At 38.7% G+C, this 12,169-nt stretch overlaps 1 protein-coding gene across 2 annotated transcripts in view; it reads left to right on the top strand.

Moving 5' to 3' along the window:
- The window catches only part of AMN1 (antagonist of mitotic exit network 1 homolog), a 53,046-nt gene that overhangs the window by 37,828 nt on the left and 3,049 nt on the right, over positions 1–12,169 (top strand). The gene's annotated exons all lie outside the window — the stretch shown is intronic.

The following is a 12,169-nucleotide window of genomic DNA, read 5'->3' as shown; positions in this document are numbered from 1 at the left end:
AGTGTTCAATAAGTGTTAACTATGGGGGCGCCTGGGTGGCTCAGTCAGTTGAGCATCTGACTTCAGCTCAGGTCATGATCTCGCAGTGCGTGGGATCAAGCCCCACATTGGGCTTTGTGCTGACCATGCTTTAGATTCTCTATCCCCCTCTCTATCTGTCCCTCTACTGCTCACACTCTCTTTCTAAAATAAATAAACATTTTTAAAAATTAAAAAAATGGTAACTATGATGAGGATGATAGTGGTGGTACTAGTGTTGACATTAAACATGATGTTTTATGTAGACACAAAAAATTCAAGCTTGTAATATTACGTCTATTAAATATGCTAAATGACCTGTTGACTATAATCTCATCAAACTATAGCCAATGAGATTCAGAGCAATTTGGACTCAGGCTAATGTGATAGATACTTCGCTGAAGGAGAACAAAGTAGTCACAGGCCATTTGGCCTGTGGCTGGAAGCCATGACACTGGAAATAACAGGTACAGCATAGGGGATATATAGCCAATGATGTTGTATGATGACAGATGGTGGCTGCACTTGTGGTGAGCAGAGCCGAGCATAACGTATTCAGAACAATTTGGATTCTTAGGCTAATGTGATACATCACTGAAGGAGAACAAAGTAGTCACAGCCCATTTGGCCTGTATAAGAGCCATGATACTGGAAATAAAAGGTATAGCATAGGGAATATAACCAATGATATTGTTGTGTGGTGACAGATGGTAGCCACATTTGTGGTGAGGATAGTATAACATGCAGAGATGTTGAATCACTATGTTGTACACCTGAAACTAATGTCACATTGTGTGTCAACTCTATTCAAATAGAAAAAAGATTTTTTAAGAAAAAATTTTACTAAAGATAGTAAAATATAAAGATTTTACCTTTAAGAATATTTTATTGTTTATAAAATATAATCACAATAATAGTAATATATAAGAACATACATTTTTAAATGGCAAAATGTCATTTTGGTATCACAATTTATATAAAATAATGAATAAAATATTTTGTTATTGTGAAAAAAAAAAGAGCCATGATAATATACATGACCATGTCTTGAAACCTTAGCACCTCAGCCATTTTGCATCACCTCTGCAATGGCCCACATACTACAATATAACCTGGACTTCACTTGTAAGTCAGCATTGATGCCCAGTCCTTCCATGTCATTTCTCTAGTTACAGTCTAAACAGTTATTCTCTGGGTTGAGTTATGATCCTAGAAGTCCTTTTAGCAACTTCTGTTCTTATGTTTGGACTGTGAATGTAAACCTAGCCGACAACAGGTTGTATGTGGTATCAGTGACATCTATAATGAAGACTAAATCTTATTTTTGGCCAAGACATTTCTCAAAAAACTAAGGCCAAAAAGGACATCAGGAACTGTTAACGGGCACCTGGGTGACTGAATTGGTTGAGCATCTGACTCGGTTTCAGCTCAGGTCATGATCCCAGGGTTGTGGGATCGAGTCCCACATCAGGCTCTGTGCTGACAGCATGGAGCCTGCTTGGGATTCTCTCTCCCTCTGCCCCACTTCCCTGCTCACACTTGCTCTCTCTCTCTCTCTCTCTCTCTCTCTCTCTCCCAAATTAAAAAAAAGAAAGAAAGGAAGTGTTAACAGTGCTTACCTCCAGGAAAAGTTGTGGAGGGACAAGAGCAAGAAAAAGCCTATACTATATACCCTTTGTACCTTTTGAATTTTGTATCATGTGGATGGTTATATCTATTAAAATTAGTAATAATAATTTTTAAAAAATCACTTAGAGCAAGAAAAACTCATGGGACTGAGTGCAGGGGATTGGTACCTGCGTACATTATCCTGGGGGTTGTGAGAAGGCAAACAGAGGTTCTCTGGTTATCAAATAAGGCAAAAAAAAAATGTATTCTGACAAGTAGGCTCTTATTTTAAGGTAGAGAAGACCACAGAATATGGAATGTAATAACAGCAATCTTTGATAATCTTTCCAGAATAACAATCTAAGTGTGTAAATCTACCCCCTGAGCTATGTGTGCATTTGATCAATAGATTGAATAAGCAAGGGGTACTCATAGTCACTCTGTTTTCCTCACACTACTTTATTACAAATCTGCTCTAAAGAGCAGATTTTCCCTACTGCCAGATGAAATCCCAGGTGCCATTGGCTTTTCTTATCATTCTCAGAGAGTTAAAATGCCTCGTCATTTCTTATCACTGAAACCTCTCATTTCGGTAACTAAAACGTCTTCAATCCATGCAGTACTCTAAACAAGTTCAAGTGAAAGCTTTTGCTCCTCTGATCAGCTCAGATTTGGCCTGCAGTGGATAAGCAGACATTGTTAGTTCCTCTCTTTTACCAGCCCTCAGTTTTCTTCCTACCCCCAGCTTGCCCACTGCAGTTTCTGATCCCACCGATGTTAGTACAGGGTGGGCCTGGGATAAGCAGGAACAGAGGGAAGGGAAAGAAAAGGCTTACTTATCAGTGCTACTGTGACTGAATATCAGCACTCCAGGCCTGTGGAGAGCTGATCTGTACTCTGTCAACAGTGGGGCACTTTTGAGGTTCTTCAGGGCCCACTTCCTACTACCCACCCCCATCACTGCATATATCTCCTATCTGCAGTTCTCTTGATTTAAGCCATGGTGCCTCTTCTGGCTAGTAGCTACTGTTTTCTTTCTCTATCCCCAGGAATCCAGCATATATCTTCACTCTTTCTCTGTTTCAGGTTTCCTAACTTATCTCAGTTGCTTTCATGAGCAGAATATAAGGCAAACCCATGGCAGCCCACCTCTGTCCACAGGAAACACATACTTTCAGCAATGAGAGTGTGGGTACTTCCCAACCCAGTCTTCTCTTTAGCTGTATAGACTCTCACCATAGCTTTTTGTCCTTTATTTTTCTCAGATATGGGTCTGATATTGGTGTCCTGTGTCCCCCAAGCTCCAAGGGACATATCAGACTCACCGACTGATCTCCTTAGAATTTCCTCTCACTAGGCTTGAAGGGAAAAGCAAGCACCTCCAGGCTTCTTTCTAGAACTCCAGTCACAGCTGTCTTCAAAGAAATCCTTTCTTCAATTTCCTACTGTCCATCCCTTCTAAATTTAACACTTTCGTATCTTTGAATGGATGAAGTGCCATGGATTCCAAAATCAGATTTTAGCCAAGCATTTTCAAGTCATGTATACGTGGTCTGGAATCTCACTAGAATCAGAGAGTAGCTGGTAACTATAGTCCTGGAACATTAGCTGAAATAGTTCTATTTTAATGTTCTGTTATATTTGTCTCAGGATAACTTGGCTAGACAACATGTCATAAAATCAACTGTTGCTCATTTTACCCTCATTATCTTTCTGGTTACCCTGTGGATGCTCCTCTTTGATATTACCCCAAAACTTAGTAACTGGTAGTTTCTTAAAGGTTAATTGCAGTGTAGGAAATGAAAACATATTAATGAAATTTTTATATACTTAAATTACAATCCATTGGTCTGTCTTGCATTTGATTAGATCTTTGATCTTTTACCCATACATGATTTTGTAATGTCATGCATTGGCAGTGTAGACAATATTGGTTCTGTTAGTAATACAGATCTTCCAATGTTGACACATTTCATGAGACAAAAAAAAGTCACATTTGTTAATATCACCATTGGGTGGTTGTCAAGATCATAGTGGCAGCTACAAATTTTCCAAAATTCACTTGGATGCTAAAATTTTTCATTGCCAACAAATTCTGTCACGTGTTTTCTTTGAAGTGACAGGTTCATTTCGCTCTTTTTCAAGAAATCGTCTGAGAAGCACCCAAGTCTGAATAACCTTAGGCTAACAGTCATTCTTTCAAATAAAAATGGTGCGCCATGAATAAAATGACTAGTTTAGCTCACAACCCTAAAAAGGTCTGACTGGAGGATCTGCAGACCACACTTTGAGAACCATTGCTTTACAGTAAAAAAAAAACAGTTATCAGTTAGCTTCAGCATTTGGAGCAGGAACAAATATCCCTTTCAAATCACTTCTTATATTTTCATGTGACTACTGGAAGTGAAAGTAGACATTAAAATGACAGAAGTTCAAAATACTTGGGATAAAATAACTATAGTTTGACCTGGAAGATTATCTAGGCCAGCATTTACCAACTATGTTACTGTTATGTGAATGAACCAAAGATGACTTCTATGTTGTTTACTTCTTCACATCAAATTGGGACTGTTAGTTCAAAAGCCCACCAGCACTGAATCTTTGTTTATCCAATGGTTTTAAATACAGGCTAAGAAAGCAGATCTTGGGGGGCCTGGGTAGCTCATTTGGTTGAGTGTCTGACTCTTGATTTCAGCTCAGGTCATGATCCCAGGGTCATAGGATCAAGCCCCTCATTGGGCTACACGCTGAATGAGGAGACTGCTTGGAATTCTTTCTCTCCCTCTGTCCTTCTCCCCAACTCACACACTCTCTCTAAAATAAAAAAAAATTAAGGGGGTACATGGGTGGTGCAGTCAGTTAAGCATCTGACTCTTTTGTTTTTAATTGTTTTAACATTTATTTATTTTTGAGAGAGAGACAGAATGTGAGCAAAGGAGGGGCAGAGAGAGAGGGAGACACAGAATCTGAAGCAGCCTCCAGGCTCTGAGCTGTCAGCACAGAGCCCAACGCAGGACTCAAACTCAGGAATTGTGAGATCGTGACCTGAGCCGAAGTTGGATGCTTAACTGACTGCGCCACACAGGCGCCCCAAGTGGCCGACTCTTGATCTCAGCTCAGGTCCTGATTTCACAGTTCGTGAGTTTAAGCCCCACATCAGATTCTGTGCTGATGGCGTAAAGCCTGCTTGGGATTCTGTCTCTCCTTCTCTCTTCCCCTCCCCCTGCTTGTGCTATCTAATCTTTCTCAAAATAAATAAATAAACTTAAATTTTAAAACAATTAAAAAATTAATAAATAAAATTTAAAAAAATAAAATAAATTTTTAAAAGAAGAAGATTTTTAGCCATCCAGAACTTGCCTGCTTTGCATACCCTGAAAAACTTCATTCAACATCTATCACCATAGATAAGATGAAACCTAGGGGTGTGAAAGACCCCCTTGCCTTTTGGAACTCTGACCCAGAGACTCCTTATCTTGATGCTAAGCAACATCATTAGACCTAAACCTCCTCTCCTGTCCTCTGAGAGTTGCCTTACCCTCCTTCCCTTCTCAGTAGTGCCCCCCCACCACACACACAGACACACACACACACACACACACACACACACACACACATACACACATACTGTTGTCTTTGGAAGGTCTTATGTTGTGAGGGACTTCTGCGAACAAATCTGTCAAAGCACTGCCCAAATAAAGCTCGTTGTGTCCTACTGCCACCGTGTGGTCATATCTTTTTCCTTGCTCTACCCTGAAATCCCTTAAACTTACTACAGTGACCTGGTATGGTATGGTGTTCTAGAAAATACCATAGGTATAGTGTTGGGCTCAGGGCAGGCCACCCAAAAATATGCCCTGGAGCGTATTTATTATTTTGAATTAAAGTTACTTAAGAGGGGCACCTGGATGGCTCAGTCAGTTAAGTATTCAACTTCAGCTCAGGTCATGGTCTCACAGTTCATGACTTTGACCCCTGCATCCGGCTCTCTGCTATCAGCACAGAGCCCACTTCACATCCTCTGATTCCCTGTCTCTCTGCCCCTCTACCCCTTGAGCTCTCTCTTTCTCTCTCTCTCTCTCAAAAATAAATAAAAGTTTTAAAAAATAAAAATACAAAGTAAAGTTACTTAAGAAACAGCCCGTGCAAGAACACTCTGACTGTCTTTTGTCTCTAGAAAGCAGGAAACAAATCTCCCATGTGAAAGGTACCCTCCCTATACCAGGAGATAGAAAGGCATCCTTATCATCAGAGATGCGGAATTCAGGACCTAAGAAGCCTATGTAAACAAACCTTGTTTTTTTACTTATTTACTACCCCAGCCCAAATTCTGTTTAGAATTCCTTATTAATTCAAGCTCCCAAACATAAGTTTTCTTTTTCCTGTCAGTTCCCCACAAATTTGTTTCTCTGTCAAAAAAGTATAAAAGCTGCCTGTCTTGGTCACTTGTTAGGTCCCATATCTATGAGACCTCCATACATGGAAATTAAATTTTATTTTCTCCTGTTAATCTATCTCATGTCAATTTAATTCATAGATCAGCCAGAAAAATCTTGAAGGGTAGAGGGAAATTTTTCTTCTCCAACAATAGCATAGAACTAAAAGTGTTTATATGTCCAAAAAGTTTGAGAAATGCAATATACCACTATAATGAATTTTAATTTATCAAAGACTCTGAGAAACACTATAGCTAAGAATCTTATTTAACTTTCTTTATGCAGGCATTTCCCAAGATTTTTTTAGCACAGAACACTTTTGTGCACCTCAGCTTTCCCTTGCGTATAATTGTCAGACATAAAATTGGGAGATCTGATAATAATGCAAAAGAGTTCATATACCATGGTTTTATTTTATTTTTTTTTAATTTTTTTTCAACGTTTATTTATTTTTGGGACAGAGAGAGACAGAGCATGAACGGGGGAGGGGCAGAGAGAGAGGGAGACACAGAATTGGAAACAGGCTCCAGGCTCTGAGCCATCAGCCCAGAGCCCGACGCGGGGCTCGAACTCACGGACGGCAAGATCGTGACCTGGCTGAAGTCGGACGCTTAACCGACTGCGCCACCCAGGCGCCCCTACCATGGTTTTATTAATAAAGGTTTATAAAGAGAAGAAGCTGAAGTTTTTCAGCTACCCAGATCATCTCTACTCTTCCCCCTTTCCTGTCGGCACTACAGCCATTGTATATTTTTGCTGCTGTCATTGAATGAGAATAAACTGAGGTAATATATTCACTTTATATTTAATTTTTATTTATTTTTTCTCCAAAGAATTTCTTGGCCTGGTAAATGAAAGTTTTTTGTCTTTCATGTGACACATTATATAACATTTTTTTTTCATGCTCGTATATCTATGTGGTTGCTCATATATGAATATATAAGATAATAGGATTTATTTTCCATTAAAACATATATGCACATGTATGTTCAATTATAATGTTAACCTCAAAGTAAGCAGACCCCAAAATTGGCAGTGTCTGCTGTAGTTTCTCATCAAATTCCCTCAATTAATAGGTTTATCTTCTCTACTATAATTCTTAGTATATTTAAATTTTCTTAACCTTACGGTCAGACTATAAACAGAACTCCACATTATAAATTGGGTCTTGAAACTTAGAAACACGCTGATTTTATTACTGCAGAAGAGAAAAGAAAAAAAACTATGCTGTTATTTAAAATATCGTAAATTATGATTGTTAGAAAGCCACAGGCCAAAGGTAGAGTCACTTGCCCCAGTACAGCAAACTAAGACTTAACTGAAGTTTCAACTTCTCCAAGAGTGAAATTTTAAGCCAATCAATGTGAGTTTTCTGGTCAGCACCACTGAGGTAATCTGTCATATGGGCCCTCTTCATCCCCCAAAGAAAGATGAGATAATCCACCTAATAAGACCCCTTCCTTGCCTTTCCTCCTATGAGAAGGTGAACTTGCCTGAACCAATCCTTTCTTTTCTTTTGCTAATAAGTTCTTGCCTTACTCTCCTTCCTATAAAAATCTTCCATTTTGTACAACTCCTTAGAACTCCCCTCTACTTGCTAGATGGGATGCAGCCTGATTAATGAACCGATTAATAAAGCCAATAATTTACTCGGTTGAATTTTGTTCTTTCACATAATATATTTTTTATACATGTTATGGAGGCAGGAAAATAATTTTACAACTTATTAAACTATTTTTAATTCAATTATGTCTGCAATGATTATCAGTAAGTTCAACTCATACACCTTTACTAATCTACAACAGACATGCATTTCAGTTTCACAGTATTTGCAGGCATGGAGGTTTAGATTTTAGAAGGGCAATAAAGCAATGAGACAGCACTAGATTAATTTATGTATTACACTGAAAGACAGGAAAATCCAACAGGAAATCTGCCACTTTTTATTGAACTGACCCAAATATTAGTCACATGTGAGAATATGTTTCATCCTGATTACTATACAAGGAAGTTCTTTACTTCAATTCCTGGATCATAAATATGTCACGATTTACCACATAGAGCCCAAAACAAAAGTATTTTAAGGGGCACCTGTGTGGCTCAGTCGGTTAAGCAACCAACTCTTGGTTTCAGCTCAGGTCATTATCTCCTAATTCATGAGTTCCAGCCTTTCATCAGACTCTGCTGACAGCACGGAGCCTGCTTGGGATTCTCTGTCTCCCTGTCTTTAGGCCCCTCCCCAGCTCATACTCCCTTGCCCTCTCTCTCTCTCAATCTCTCTAAAAATAAATAAATAAACTTAACAAATATATATTTTAAGACCCAAGTGTTTTGCTTCAGAGTTTCCTTTAATTAAAGTTGATTCCTTGCTTAAAGGACAACTCTTTTATTTTGTATTTTACTTTTTCTAAACCCTATATTATTGTTTCCTTCTCCTTATTTATTCATCCATTATCAATCCCACATGATAGAACTTTTTTTTTAATGTTTTTAAAATGTTTTTTATTATTTATTTTGAAAGAGAGAGAGAGTGTGTGTGTGTGTGTGTGCAGGGGAGGGGCAGAGAGAGGGAGACACAGAATCCAAAGCAGGCTCCAGGCTGTCAGCACAGAGCCTGACAGGGGGCTTGAACTCCCTGAGATCACCTGAGCCTGAGTTCGCCTGAGCTGAAGTCTGATGCTTAAGGGCTTAACTGACTGAGCCACCCGGGGCGATCCCCACCCGCCCCAGCCCCATGCATGACAGAACTTCTTGCTGCCAGACACAGATGAAGCGTTAGAACCTTGAAGCATTAGAACTATTGTTTGTAAAAATCTGCCAGCCTCACCTTTTTCACTGTGTATTCTACAAAAATATCTAAATTACATCTTCCTTGATCATTTGAAAACATTCATTAATTTATATTTCCCACAGTTTCTTCTTTTTCTTGGTGCTTTAAAAGCCCCTGCCATGCATCTCTTTCAAAAAGTGGCCTCCAACTATGTTAGTCATAGATTTTGAGAGATGGTAGAAGCTTCCTTAGACTTCATCTATATAACACCCTTGTTTTAAGGATAAGGGAACAGAGAATGAATTTAAGTGGAAACACTTGATAGTAGAACTGGGAGTAAAAACCTAGGTCACCTGATTCAGTCTCTAATTCTTTCCCCAACAGAGCAATTTCCTGAGCCGACAGTGTCAAGAGGCTTAACTGTTACTAGAAAAGGGAGGGAAATAGGAGAGTGACATCAAGCAACAGCAGTGGGATTGGTTTGATGACGTTTTGAGTCTTTTTCAATGTTGAGAGTTTGTGTTTTAAAGGGTGGCAGAACATGCCACCCCAAAATATGCTTCTTTAGGATAAGGATTTTTTTTTTTTTTTGAGCTGATTGTGGCTGAGAAACAGCAGACAACCAGAGAGCTCTGAAAATGGAGAAGTTATCCTCTTGTAAGAGAAACTTGCATTTATAAAGGAAATCTCCATCTGTAAGGATCTCCCCCTCTACACCGGGAAGGAAAAGGGTAACTCTAAATCCAAGAGAATCTTACCAATGGAGGAGACACCAACCTAAATGTGTATAGCAAATCTTACCTTTTACTCCTTACTGTGCTTTTTCTAATAACTTGCTATAATTGGCCTGCCCACTCCACCCCAATATCTTTCTTTTGTCTTTAGCTGAAGATGGGATTTGAGGTGGTGGCTAGGGCTGTCTCAGGGAGTTTACTTATTTTCCCTGGGTATCTCTCATGCATACATGAAGTAAGTAAACATATTGATAAACTGTGTTTTTTTCTGGTTAATTGCCTTTTTTTTTTTTTTTTACAAGAGTGTCTCAGCCAAGAACTTAGAGGATAGAGGGGAAATTGTTTTTCCTCCCCTACAGTTTCTACAGTGTTCTGGCAAGGGATCACTAAATACTTAGAGAATCCACAGTTTCTCCATATAGCATAATAAACTCATAGGCACCAAATACTCCTCCTGTTCAAACTCACAGTCCTAAATACTCTATTTTCTCAGGAAAAAGGTGCCTGGGGGGGGCTTTGAGTAATATAATACTGCCATCTAGCCTCAAAATCTTTAAATTACATAAAAATATATTGTATGGTTACTATTGGAGGGAAAAGTGTCCTCTTATTTATGTGCAGTAATAAATTTCTATAGAAGAATGACTCAAATAGAGTTAGAAAACATGTATGTATAATGTTTGATAACATATTCCTAACTAGTAAAAATGCCAAAATAATCCTAAAAACAACTAAAATGAAATTGGGAAGTATAGTTTCCAATTTTGTTCTTCTTTTCAAAATTGTACTGGCTGTTCTGGGTCCCTTGAATTCCCATATACATATTAGTGATGAAGTTTTGGGGTTTGGAGCTGACGGCCAAGAAAGAATTCTTGGAGACGTCTTTGGTGCAAAAAGGTGATTTTATTAAAGCACAGGGACAGGATCCATGGGCAGAAAGAGCTGCACTGGGGTTGTGACCGGTAACTCATTATATACCCTCAGGTTGGGAGAGGGTCAGGGACAGTGTAAGTCTCTAAGAAATTTTGGAAGCAAGGTTTCCAGGACCTGGCGGGGGGGTGGCTAACTGTTGTTAGGAAAACACCATTTATTACCGTTTAGTAAAGCCTCAGTCATGAGACCCTTCAGATGTATATGAGGAGGCCATAATCTTGAAGTATGATTGACAGCATATATGTTGGGGCAGTTGAGATAAAGGAAGTAGACTTACAGGATCCTTGAGGTTGGGATAATGTTCAGCTAAGATTCTCTTTTGCCCCCAGCAAAGTGTCATCTTAGAGGCAGCTGAGCTCGTAGTGGGAGGTCACTCTGCTGGTTTCCAGGACTTGTCAGTGGGCTGTAGGCAGTAAGAGAGTTTAATTTTTCATTTGCCTTAGTTTCCCACATCACCATGGCAAGCACTTAAATCCCTTTCCTTTTGTTCTTCGATAGCCAGGAGTGTCCGTGGAATATCACACGTATTCCACCGGGGGGGGGGGGGTGCAGAGTGTGCTGTGTGCTGTTAGCCTATACCTTGCCCTCAGTGTGCCCCATGCTCCCTCATCTTTAGGATCATCTTCTCAATTTTTTTTAAAGGTTTTATTATTTTTAAGTAATCTCTACATCCATCGTGGAGCTCAAACTTACAACCCTGAGATCAAGAGTCACATGCCCTACCTACTGAGCCAGCCAAGCATCCCTTGTCAATTTCTTAAAAAAAAAAAAAAGGCAACCGGGATTCTGGGAGAGATTGCATTGAATCTGCAATCAGTTTAGGGAGTATTGCCATGTTAATATTATCTTCTGATCTGTGAACACAGATGTCTTTTCATTTATTTAAATCTTGAATTTCTCTCAACAATGTTTTATAGTTTTCAGACTTTTTCACTTCTTTTATTAAATTTATCTCTAAGTATTTTATTCTTTTTTATTGGTAACATAAATGGAATTCTTAATTTCATTTTTGGATTGTTCCTTGCTAGTGTATATAAATCATTTGATTTTTGTATATTGATCTTGTATGTGGAGACTTGTTGAACTCATTTACTAGTTCTAATTTTTTAGTGTATTCCTTAGGACATTCTGTATACAGTATTATATAATGTACAGGTAATGATAGTTTTACTTTCTTACCAACATGGATGCCTTTTATTTCTTTTTCTTCCCTAATTTCCTTGGCTAGAACCTCCACTGCAATGCTGAATAGAAGTGGAAAGAGCAGACATCCTTATCTTGTTTCTCATCTTAGTGGGGAAACATTAGTCTCTCATCATTAAGTATTAGCTTTTTCCTAGATGTTCTTTATCAGGTTGAGGAAGTTCCCTTCTATTCCCAGTTTGTTGAATGTTTTTACCATCAGTGTTGTAAAATGCTTTTTCTGCATCTATTGAAATGATATGGTTTTTGTCCTTTAGTCTATTGATATATATGTTATAGGCAGAATGATGCCCCCACCCAAAGATGTCCACATTTTAATGCACAGGACCTGAGTATGCTATGTTACATAAGATTGCAAGTGGAACTAAAGTTGCTAATCAGTTGACCTTAAAATAGAGATTATCCTGGATTATCTAGGTGGGCTCAGTGTAATCATAAATCTTTGTAAGTGGAAGAGGGAGGCAGAA

Source organism: Prionailurus bengalensis, chromosome B4 (genome assembly GCF_016509475.1).
Source record: "Prionailurus bengalensis isolate Pbe53 chromosome B4, Fcat_Pben_1.1_paternal_pri, whole genome shotgun sequence".
In the NCBI taxonomy this organism is placed as follows: Eukaryota; Metazoa; Chordata; class Mammalia; order Carnivora; family Felidae; genus Prionailurus; species Prionailurus bengalensis.
This window is presented reverse-complemented; position numbering and strand designations above follow the sequence as displayed.